The following is a 12,238-nucleotide window of genomic DNA, read 5'->3' as shown; positions in this document are numbered from 1 at the left end:
GGGAGCCTCCTGTGCTGCCATGTGGGAAGGGCTCGGTGGCCCTCAAGGGCTCCATCTAGCACATCAAACCTCCTCATGGTCCAACATTAAATCTTCAAAAGTGCAGCATTTTGAACTGGGATGTAATGGAGACACTTTTAAATTTTATTTTATGAACCTCAGCTAAATTTCTTGTTTGAACTGGCCTTTAAAATACTTATTAGAATATAGCTAATTTGTCACTAAAAAACCCCCCAAGAACTCGAGCAAGATCCAACTAAAGTTCTATGGCTTTTAAGTGACTCAAGAAATCTGTTCTTCCTAGTACATAAAAATGAAAAATTCATGGTATGTGTGAAGGTAAAAAGAAAGAAAAAAATTATTAAAACTAACATGACAAGAGATGACTAACTAAAAGTACTGAAGAGTCATTAAAAATTAAAATCTCTTTTGAAATAAGGAAATATCTATATAACACATTCACTTTCTGTAATATCTTAAGCTTTGTCCAAGTGCAAAATGCAGCCCTTTCTTCCTCAATATTTTCCTGAAAATATCTAAAATTTCATAGTCCAGACAACCATTTTTTTATTCTGCTAACATATGCAGATTGTATCACACACACACACTTTTGTAAACTCAATCTTGAAGTGCCTTGCATTTTCGATGAATAAATGCAAATCAAAACACAGCAATGAATTCTGAGGACAGAAACTATTAATACTACATATATCCTCTCACTTCCAAGCAAAATACTTTAAACATTACACAACATCAATTATTCTTCAGTCATTATTAAAAAGAATTCTTTCTTCTCTTTTAATGCTACCAGTCCCTTCCAGAGTAGTCCCTGGCAGGAACACACACTGACATGCCAATCCCAGGGCTGTTTTGTGAGGTACAAAGTAAATACCACTCTAAAGTAGGCTCTAAAGACAGGATTTTCTTGTGCTGCCACCAATTTTCTCTGGAAACTCTTTGCGTAAACCTAGCAGTACCATATTCTTTTCTTTCAATCTTATGTTCTTCTTTGAGAGTGACCCTCCTTATAACAGCTTGATTTCAACAGAAAAGAAACTTCCTTTGGCTTGTTGGTTTTCCCCAACTCCTCAGAAGGAAGGTAAGTCTACCCCTTTTTGAGTAAATCATGATTTTAACTGGTATTAATGACCAGGCCACAACAAAAAACTGTTAGGTTTTCATTACATAAAACTATAATAGCTGTTAAGTTATTTACCTCTTACTGGCAAAGAGTTAGGCCACAATTGTCTCTGCCCCTAAAATCTGCTGTGCTAATCTACATCCCATGACTATATTACCTGGAAGAGACATAAGGAACCTGAAACCTGTCTTCAGATGGTCATAGAAATATCTACTGTTGGGGAGGAATAAGTATTAATGCTGCTGGTGAAACTCTGGGCTCTTGCTTCAGCAAACACCAGCATCAGTGATGGAATCAGTCTATTCCTGTAGCCATGCATTATTTCCAAATTCAAACTACTTGTGCTAGCCAAGGGCAAAGAAACTGCTGATTCTGGGGAGGGCTGATTTTTGGGAAAGGTCTGAGCTGAGAGTCAGGAGCTGCTTCTGCTTCCTGCACACCTGTCCAGAGTCAAACTGACGCAAGGCACAGTCTGAACCTGTCCCAGCCTCCAGAGGCACAGGGAATGAAATGACACCAGATAAAATGTAACAGGTCATAAATACGGTCCTCTGATTAAATTTTAACTGCAGAATAACACCACCAGAGCAGACTGAAGAAGGAAAATTAAGCTAGATATAGGAGTAACAACAGACTACAGGGAAATAAACCCCAAAACCAAAAACTGCACTACATAGAAGTTTTTACATATTTACATACTTTCCTCCCAAAGTCAAGAGTGTTAAAAATCAGACAGAAGAAGCCTTCCAATATGCAAATATTATGAAATTTAATTATTTTTGAAAGGCATAAATTATTTCTTTCTATTATTAAAGCATTAATAGTGCTGTTTTCTCAATACATAAACACTGGTCTGCTTGCACTAACATAGCAGTCTTATGCATAAAAGCTTTGATCTCTCAGTGATTGCACTTAATATTGCATCTACTCAACTGCAAAGGCAGCCTGCCCAGAGCTTTCTTAGTTGTTTTTCAGTCAGAGAATATTATGACTGAGTAATAAATTGAATAATGCAGATTTAGAATAATGGAATTTTAGTTCACAAAAAAATGCTCAAAACTACAAATCATAGTGAGCATAATTTTCAGGCAAGTGTTGACCCTGTGCTTTCTTCACATTCTTCAGAAAGAAATTTCTTTGTTCAAATGAGCCTGAATTTATTATTTGAGCATTACTCTAAACACTGCATTTCCCCATTACACCTAAAGTTTATAACCTGACTGGCCCCTTGTTTCAGCTGATGAACTTCAAGCAGTGAAGTGTAATTTACTCTGACATACAGAAAAGCTTGAAGGTTGCCCACTGAGCTGAATCCAGGCTTTCTGTAAGCAGGCACCACCCACAGAAATTGGTAGGACAAGACTGTGTGTTAATATAAGCAAAGACAGTAACTGATTAGAAAGGCTCCAAGTGATCCTTTTATTTAAAGTTCCTTAGAAAGGGAATGTGAGAGGGATAGCTTGACCCAAAAAGCTATGCTCTCCATCCTGCAGCAATTCTGGGATCAGTTCTGTTCAAGTACACATCCAAGGAACTGGCTTTCACTCACTCTCTGTAGCCAGAGTGCAGAGTGGTGATGAAGTATTCCTCCATCACTTGCCACAATGAATTTAATGTTTTGTGGTTTTTTCCCTCTCTGGGAAAGTTATCAGACATCCTGCTATGTTTGTTGACAACTTAGATACAAGCACACCCAGGTCTTTTTGTCCTCAGTCCAACTCAAGAACACAGAACAAAGAAGGTGGCCTAGGCTTTGCCCCTTGGAAGTCCCATAACCCAGGTCTTTTTCCAATGCACACCTTCATGTTAGGAGAGTAATCCTTTGCTTCTTGAGCGCCTCTTCCCCACTTGTCAAACACTTTTACAGACCTTAGACTCTCTCTGTGTCACTGCAGCAGGATACTGCTTTTGATTCAGACTTTAACATCTCAGCTAGCACAAATAAAAATTAGGAAGATTAATATACTTTACACAGGAGCAGGGGGCTGTAAGATGGGAAAGTCATCACTGAAATATGCAGGAAGAATATGCTTGCTTATTTTATTGTTTCCTGAGGGTTGCTACTCTCCTCCCTTCCACTCCATCAGAACATAAATTATGCTTGTGCTTCTGTACACCCACTGAATACCAAATCTCCTGCTTCGCCTTCCTTCTTATGAAGATCATGACTTGGAGGAGCAATAATAGCCACATTCTTAGGCTACAATAGCAACATTTAGAGGTATTTGTCTTTTCCGATTTCTGACAGATCCATTACCAGTTCATTAGCCTTTAGTGGGTAGAGACATTCAGTAAACAAATGAAAGTAACTCCATTTAAGAGCTGGTGAGCTAAATACAGCTCTCCTGCTTAGCCTGCTAATTATATGGAGTGTTGCGAGTGCACGCGGAAACAGAGCCATCCTTTTGCTGCAATTTTAGAACATCTCATCTTAAAATTCCTGAAAGCTAAGACACAAAATCAGCTTTCTTTGTCAGAATGTCAGTGGCTACAAAGATGTGAAAGGAAAAATCAGTCCAGGAGAATCTGAGCTACTCCATGTTGCTGTAGTCCAGCAATACAGAGAATATATATTCTAAATTCCAAAGACCATTATCTTCCTCTTCCCCTCTATTCCCTTGTTAAGGTGGCAGACTGTTCCAAGTATTACAAAAGCATAGTAGTTTAAAGGCCAATCTCTTCTTATTTTTAAGCTTAAAAACATTTTTAAAATACGTACAGAAAGAGTGGCACATAAAGGCCTAGTTCTGATATGTGAGATACAAGTTATTCTGGAATAAATAGCTCACTATAAAAGCCACCATACCAAGCAACAGGATACAGCATTACTTGTCCTTCTCCGCATACTTTTGTCTACCCTACATTAAAATTCCTGCAGAGAATCCAGGGAGCTGATAATTTTCTAACATTTGGACAATAAACTCTTTAAGATAGTTATCTTAAGTTCACCAACACAAAGGGATTTTACCTTGGCCAGAATGGGGGTAAAAATGACCTTACCTTTCCCAGCTAGTGCACAAGTCCGCAGAAACACAATTTCCATAGCAGAAATGCAATTGATACACCAAAGCTAAGCTCCTATTGCTAATAGCCATGTACTTTTTAAAATTTATTTTTGAGTATTTTTCTTGCTGACACTAAGTTTCTGTGCCCCATCAGGACAAGAAACCAGCTGCTTCTTGGAGTTTTAACAAGAAAGCAGGTTCAAAGTCTGTTTCCCCCTAAACCATTGAGAGTAAGGTAGTCGCTTACCCAGAGCTAATCTAAGCCTGACTCAAAATTAATTAAATGGCAAGAAATTGCAAGCACTCTTAACATAACTGTTTCTACTTGGGGTGAAAAGTCCAAGGCAAAAATGATGATTCAACATGAGGAACCCAAGCTTTTGACTTATTTCAGAAGACTGAATTATATTGCTGGTGCAGACACTGGCTGTACTTTGACAAAGCTTGATGTAAATGTCAGAGATACACATTTTGGGAAGATATGTTATTGCAGGTTCCTGTTGTAAAGATGCTTTTAAGAAGCTGTTGTCTCTTTTCCTAATTGATCACAGGAAGTGCATCTCTTGGAGAAGCAGTGAGAGCTGGGATCAATGACAGGCTAGTTTAATGCAGCTCTTAACAACAACCTGCAGAGATTAGGAGGCTGTCAGAAAGATAACACCGGAGATTTATAGATTGTTTTCTGAAGCCATTCTCAGCTCTCATGGGTGCTCTGTTGTGTTTCTCTATGCTTGGATACATAATATGTACTCCCCATATAGATCCAAGCTGCAGTTCCCATTTATGAAGAAAACGGCATCGCACCTTTATGTGCTGCTCGACTCCTAACGCGCTGGGAGAGCAGGAAGACAGGTGTCTGCAAGCCAAGCGAGTTAAGTAGTTAGAATGGCTCAGGGAAATCTGAGTTATAGCTGCAGTTTCTTCCGTCACTTGAGTAGGGCATAATGGGCCTAATTCAGCTCCTGTAACACCACTAAATCGATGGAGCAGCATTATCAACAAATGAGCCCCCTGTGTGCTGAGTCGGGGCTCAGGTGCTGCACTGTTTGGGTTTGAAGGTCCAGCTCCTGAAAGGCACTTAACTCCTCGGGGAGGAGGCTTCACTCCATCAGGGCAAGGAGAGTGTCTCTTTTCTCACATTCATAGCTCAGGAGGCAGTCAGACTGAAGTGCGCCAAACAGAAGGGGAAATACAAGGTGCTCTGCTAACACAAGAGGGGAGCAGCACTATTGATTTTCATGGAATTAGGCTACCCTGGACTAGCTGAGGATCTGGTCCCCTTCTCTCTGAATTAGCCAGTGCTAGTGCTGCACTGAGCTTTCCCCAGCCCCTTTGACATCTATATAGCAGCCTTTCAGAGACACTTTTATATTGATGGGATTTGCCTATTGTAGCTTTAAAGACATAGCATGTTTTACCTAATATGAGTGAGACAGGACTATTCATTGTAATTATTCCTGGAGATCATTTCACTTGTTAGTAGTCAGAAGAGTGCAAAGTAAAAATGAATTACCTGAACAGTCACTATTTGAACAAAGGGCACTCTAGTCCAGGCAGAGGAGAAATTCTGGATGTACAGGGAAAGGTTACTCCCTCAACAGCATATAAATCATAAAGATAAAACCAGTTAACCACTCCTTTATGGAATATTAGGAAGACTTTCCTATGACTTTTGGTTTGTTTTATTATTGTAAATCAGGAGTAGAGAGACCTTAAAGACAGAACTATAATGTATTGGGCAGTCTCAGCCCACAGATTAATCTACACTTTTCTAGCTCCACAGAGGACCTGCCATCATTTTCATAAATAGATGACAAGGACAAAGATGGACAAAGCTAATTAATTTAGTTCCTCATGAGCTCCGTGCAGTGTACAAGGTGATGACTTAAAACCAAACCTCAGGAGCTAAAGATACATAGCAGCTAAAGTGGGTTGATGTGATTTCTTAAAAAACCTGAGGAATTGCTACCAACTTCTACATGAAATTTGGAGTCTATTTCCATTAGAGAGTACAGGCAAAGGGGCAACAAGATACTTGCACACTATTTTCTACTTTTTAATTTAAATTAGGAGTGTTTAGTTGAGTAGGGGCACCCAAACTAAAGTACATCCTTTAGGAACTAGCACTGAAAATAACTGGAAGAAAGAGGTGAGTCAGTAAGACTTGTAACTTACAGCAACAAAGGAGTTTCATTACATGGACTAAAAGTGCTAGACAGTTGTTTCCTCACACTGATATCTTTGTGTATTCCCCAAAACTTCTTGTGCAGCCCCAGCCTCCTCAGTGGCCAGATGATGGTGAAAAGCAGAAAAGGCTTTGACTCTGTAAAGATTGCTCAGCAATAACCAAAACATCCCTGTGTTACCACCACTGTTACCAGCACAAATCCAAACCACAGCCTCAGAGTAGCTACTGCAGAGAAAATGAACTCAGACCAAAACCAGCCCTGTGCACAAACACACAAAGATGTCCAAACACACAGATGTTGAATACAAGTCCTTCACAGCTTGGGCACTAACAGAAAACAACTAGAAGATCAGATGCTACATTAATAAATATAAAACTCAGTCCAAATGCACTAGATAACATCAAACACTGGGCAGATGCCCACTTCTTTCAACCTGGTAAGAGGATGAAATAGAATATAGAACACAAACAATTAAAAATACAAAACAAAAACCAGCCAAACAAAATCAACAAAAAAAAAACCAAAAGCAAACAAAAAAAACCCAACAAAACCAAAACCCAAGTAATTCTGTTTCCTGGGTGTAAACAGTTGACTTTAAAAAAGATGGGAATACTCAGTATAGCTGAATACAAACCATTATATCTTTGATAAAAACCATGTGGCAGACAGGTCTGAAACAGGTGGATTTTTTCCTCAACCTTAGTTATATATTGAAAGCAAAGATTAGGAAATACTGCTCTATAGCAGCTGGAGAAATGCAGTGAAGAAAGTCTATATCCACACTATATTTATATGAATTTTGTGTGAAAGAATTCTCTATGGCTAGATAAAAAAAGGAATTGTGATGGTAAGAGCATCTGCCCAGGAAGAGGCCCTTCAGAACTGAATTAAAGCAGCAAGAAACACAGCGTTGGAAATTTAAGTGGGGATTTTCAATATTAAATATAGTTTTAGTTTAAGACTATAAGGTTATTATAAGTGTTACAGAAGATGGACAAAGCATGAGATCTAATCATCCACAAGAAGTTCAAAGACTGTTTTTTATAGTGAATTTAAATTAACAGCAATATTGAGGGGTTGTTAAGGCTCATTGTATGCAATAAAAGAAATAAAATATAGACCAGCATAAACTGAAGGGGTTCATGTTAATTTTACAAAAGATCTCTGGCTTAGAGCAATAAATATAAATATGAAAAAAATTGTACTTCTAATGCATTATTTATTGAAATTGCTTTACTAGTGTGTACCATCAACTAGAAACTTGATCACACTCAAATAGATTTTACCTGGCTGTGATGTCTGTCAGTAATGACTCACATTCATCCCATGTTTACAGCCTACTGTAAAACTACTTCTGCCCTGTAGGCACCAGCAGCGCACCTCCTAAGACCTGACCCTCCCACCAAAGCTGGCTCCACAGTCAGGCCTACTTTTCCACCAAAACAGAAAGCCAGAATTGGCTTTGATGGAAACAAACACCAATTGTTGTTTTGCTTTATGTGATTCCACTTGGCTGTTTAGAACAAGAAGTGCTTATAACAGACAGCCAGATGAGATGCCATTGCAGAACAAGAAATATATTTGGCCATTTGATGGCAGTGTTAAATTGTGCATTGCAACATCTTCCCTAGGTTCAGGTTTTGCTCTTAGGACCATACCCATCTCCTGCACCTCTCCTGGGGTTTTGGATCCACAGCTCAAACCTCCTTTTTTAATATACAGATATCACAGGAGAAAAAAAAGCAAACCCAAAGGTAAACACACTGTTTTTGATTAGGCACAGTATGGATTAATTTAGCTAGAAGAATGTCTTGGAAATATTGCTACTTAATGTTTGAAGATATCTTGATGTTTTGAAGGACTCAAAGTCCCTACTACAATATTCTGGATATCATTCTACCAAATAAAAAACCAACCCTTAAGTAATTTGTAGTCAGAGAGGTCCTGATAAAAAACCCTGCAATATTAAAGGAAGCTTTTTTTCTCTGCATCTCCAACATTACCAGTATCAATCTGTAGCAATAAGTCTAGTAAAGACAACAAAGATTTGCATTTCACTCTTGTACACATCCAAGACATCAATATGCAGGATTCAGGACAAGTGACTAGATCTGAACACATCATGTCTCATAAAATAGCAGTCATTCACTTCTAGACAGTCTCTATATTTATAGCTCTAACCCACTGTCAGCACATCATTCAGTTGAGGGAGTGATTCAGTTGCATGTTCTAATTTTTGTTTGTTTGGGTTTTGTGCATTTGCAACAGGCAACTCTTTTTTCAGTTTTATTAATTGCACAGAATTACTAGATTAATCAGCTCAGGAAAAGGTTTGCATACAGCCTGCAACATCAAAGAGAGAAGTTATCACATTCATTTATTTCCATCTCACTTTGCATGAAGACTCCCAGCATGCAGGCAAATGCAGAAGCCTGTGCAGCAGCAGGGACAAGTTTTATCCCATACTTTTCTTCAGTCATAATTGCTCCAAGAAACCAAAATTATTCTACAAACATCCTGAAGGTTAGAAGGTTCTCACTTTGAGAAACTTCCTCCAACATTCTCACTTGTCTGTAACTAAGTGGCATTAAATCCATTGGTTCTTATCTACAGAAAACCAGGAACAGAAATAATAGGCCTCTCTGGCTTTTCAGTCTGGACAACGAATGCAATGAACAAGAGCCCGATGATGCAAAGATATCTCTGAAGTCCACAATTTCAAGTTGACTAATTTTTATCTATAGCAGTGGTGGGTTGATCTTGGCTGGCTGCCAGACACCCCTCCAGCTGATCTCTCACTCCTCCCTTCCCAGGAAAAACAGGATTAAAAAAGCTCATGAGGATAAATAATGACAGGGAGATTAGCTATTAGTAACCATCAGAGCTAAACTCACACAACTCAAAGAAAATTAGTTTCACTTATTAGAAAATAAACAGAAGATATAAAACACTTCGCCCCATTCCTGTCTTTCCAAGCTCAATTCCATGCCTCTCCTTTCCCTCCCCAAATGGTGCAGCGGTATTGGAATAAGAGGCAGAACCCAGCAGTACCTCACTGCAGCTCCTTGCTCCTCAGGATCCTCTCCTGCTACAGAGTAGGCTCCTCTCCATAGGACACAGCTTTTTCAGGATAAAACACCTCCTGTTGAGGGGCTCTTCTCCATGGGACACAGCTTCTTCAGGATACACCAGCACCTATGGAGACTCCTCCATAGGACACAGCTCCCTCAGGGAGCACCAACCTGCTGTGTCACAGAGCCCTCCACAGCCTGGGAAGAAAGAGAGGAACGTGAAGAAATTTCTTAATGCAGCACCTGCTTCTTCTCAAGCCTTAATAATCACACTACCTCTTTTATAATTTCACTTTTTTCAGCTTCCCCCCTCACACTAGAGCTCAAGGCTTTCTCACCCTTTCTAGACAGGCCACAGCTGCCCCTCACAAAGGCTGCCTGCAGCCCCTCACAACCAGACCTCTGCCCCAGACATTCACCACAGGAGCAGCTCAGCATCACAGCCACCAACCAGAGCTTGGGCTCCAAGAAACAGCTGTGTGCCCAGAACATTTGAAATAAACAAACTCCTCTGGGGGCTCCCCTTCACAGGACACAGCTCCCTCAGGATAACCCAGCTCCTGTGAGGGCTCCTCTCCATGGGACACAGCTCCCTCAGGATAACCCAGCTCCTGTGAGGGCTCCTCTCCATGGGACACAACTCCCTCAGGATAAAGGAGCTCCTGTGAGGGCTCTTCTCCACGGGACACAGCTCCCTCAGAGAGCACCCACCTGCTATGTCACAGAGCCCTCCACAGCCCAGGAGAAAAAAGGGGAAACTTCTACTACAGCACCTGCTTGTACTCAAGCCTTAGTGATCACACTATTTCTTTTATTATTATTTTACCTTTTTCAGCTTCCCCCCCTCACAGCAGAGCTCCAGGCTTTTTGACCCTTTTTAAATAGGCTGCAGCCTCCCCTCACAAAGGCCACCCTCCACCCCTCACACCCAGAACTCTGCCCCAGACACTCACCACAGATACAGCTCAGCAGCACAGCCACCAGCCAGAGCTTAGGCTCCAAAATGCTGCTGCCTCCCCAGGAACCTTTGAAATAACCCAGGCCAGTGTTAGCAGTGATTGCACTCACCTGGTGATAATTAGAGCCCTCATTGAAGGACAGGCACAAGACACAGCTGGTGTGATTTTTCAATTCAAACTGTTGAGGGAAGAAAAGACCTAAAAGATGCTGGTTCAGCTATCCCTTGCAGAGCAGGGTACCATTCTGTAGTTAGTGAGAAGATGGCTTTCTAACTCAGTTTTCCTAATACATTATATTCATTGACTTCAGCATCAACTCTTAGTCCACTAACATGAATCATGGGTAGCAGGAATATAATGGTCAGCTTTCTCATTTTGAGTTTTTACTGAAATAAACCTCTGAATCCATCATGTTTCTGAATATCACCTGAATATTTGCCTCTTCTTACTGTCCACCTTGAGGGACCTATAAAATCCAACTGGACTGATCTTTCTAGTTGATAGGTTGCCTTCAGTTTTACAGCTTCCTCTTTTTCCTGGAGCATCAAATATAACCAGATAGGACAATGACCTCAAGTAGTTGTGGAGAACATGGGAAGACACTGCAATCATATTAGCAGTCTCTAAATTATTCAGAGCACTTTCTGGTAAAACGGTGCTGCAGGACAATGAGAGCAAAGAACAATTCCCAGCAGATCAGATTTTTTTCCCTGTTGCTGTCTGTAATTATTTCTATCGGATAAGTTATTTGCTATGCAAGCTTACCTTCAAAAGCATGTTTGTTAAAAAGAGAAAGAGGAAGAAATCCTTCGTAGGGCCTGCACATGATTAAATGGCTTTAACAAAGCATAATGAATAATAATGACAAAGACCTGTCAATTGGAATTTTAAGCATTTTGGCTTGTGAATTGGAAGAGGCAATGATATCAAGATGACTACATGCAGCAAATAAATGGGTATTTGCCAGTGCTGCCTATCAGTGAATATTACAGATGAGCTGTTACTAGTTTGCATATTTCTGCAAATAACATTCCTTCTGTAATTTTAATGTACTCACAGAAAATGGAAAAACACTATGGAAGTATTGCATTTGTCAATATATTTTGCAGCTCTCTGGGAGCTTGTACAATCCAAGAAAAATATTAGGTTTTTTTTTTTTTTGGTTTCTACTTTTTAAAATGGACCTTAGACAAAAGTAGCCAGACAAAAGTGCATGTGAGTCCTGGCACTGCTACAGGAAGGATGACTCAAGGAGGGATATCTGGGTCTCTTGGGGTGATGGGTGGTGATTATTGTGGTATTCTCTCCTCAAAGCTCTATGCAGGAAGGCAAATATTTGCATAAAATTGCACAGAATTGATCCCTTTTTTATTTCCCCATTATTGTTATCAGTTATCTGGTAACCGGGATTTGATATAAGGTGTAAATTAAGCTAATCACTTCTTTAAACTACTTTGCTTCCTGGAAAATGTCTTTTTGCATGAAAACTTTGTTTCACTCCAGAAACTAATTGGGGGGGAACTGATGTTTCCGCCCCTCTGTTATATTTTCTCACATGCAGATGCCTAGGGTAATACATCCCTCCTAAAATATGTGGTTTAATTTTTCTCATTTCACTGACAGAGATAGGGCAATACAGGTGAAATGAAATTGAGAAGGAGTTTTCCAAGCTTTGCTTACACCTTTCATCACTACCAGCTTCAAAATTAAATTAAATAAGAAGTTATACAAATATTTAGATATAGTACTGTAGCAGACAGGAGCTGAGGAAAGGACAATAAATATCATAAAACCTTAGTTTTCCAGCCAGTTTTCCTTGACAAATATCCTGTTCTTTCATACAGCCTCTCTGTTCAGGCAGGCCCATGGAGAG

The 12,238-nt window shown here is 39.9% G+C and overlaps 1 long non-coding RNA gene across 1 annotated transcript in view; it reads right to left on the bottom strand.

Moving 5' to 3' along the window:
• The window catches only part of LOC146434482 (uncharacterized), a 37,644-nt gene extending 27,754 nt beyond the window's left edge, over window positions 1–9,890 (bottom strand). Inside the window, exons 1-2 of the long non-coding RNA XR_014853402.1 lie at window positions 9,826–9,890; window positions 9,387–9,604 (exon numbers count right to left, since the gene is read on the bottom strand). This is a non-coding gene — a long non-coding RNA (uncharacterized LOC146434482). The remainder of the gene's footprint in view (window positions 1–9,386; window positions 9,605–9,825) is intronic.
• Window positions 9,891–12,238: the final 2,348 nt, after the last annotated feature.

Source organism: Lichenostomus cassidix, chromosome 7, assembly GCF_008360975.1.
Source record: "Lichenostomus cassidix isolate B80296 chromosome 7, HeHo_3.0, whole genome shotgun sequence".
Lineage (NCBI taxonomy): Eukaryota > Metazoa > Chordata > Aves > Passeriformes > Meliphagidae > Lichenostomus > Lichenostomus cassidix.
This window is presented reverse-complemented; position numbering and strand designations above follow the sequence as displayed.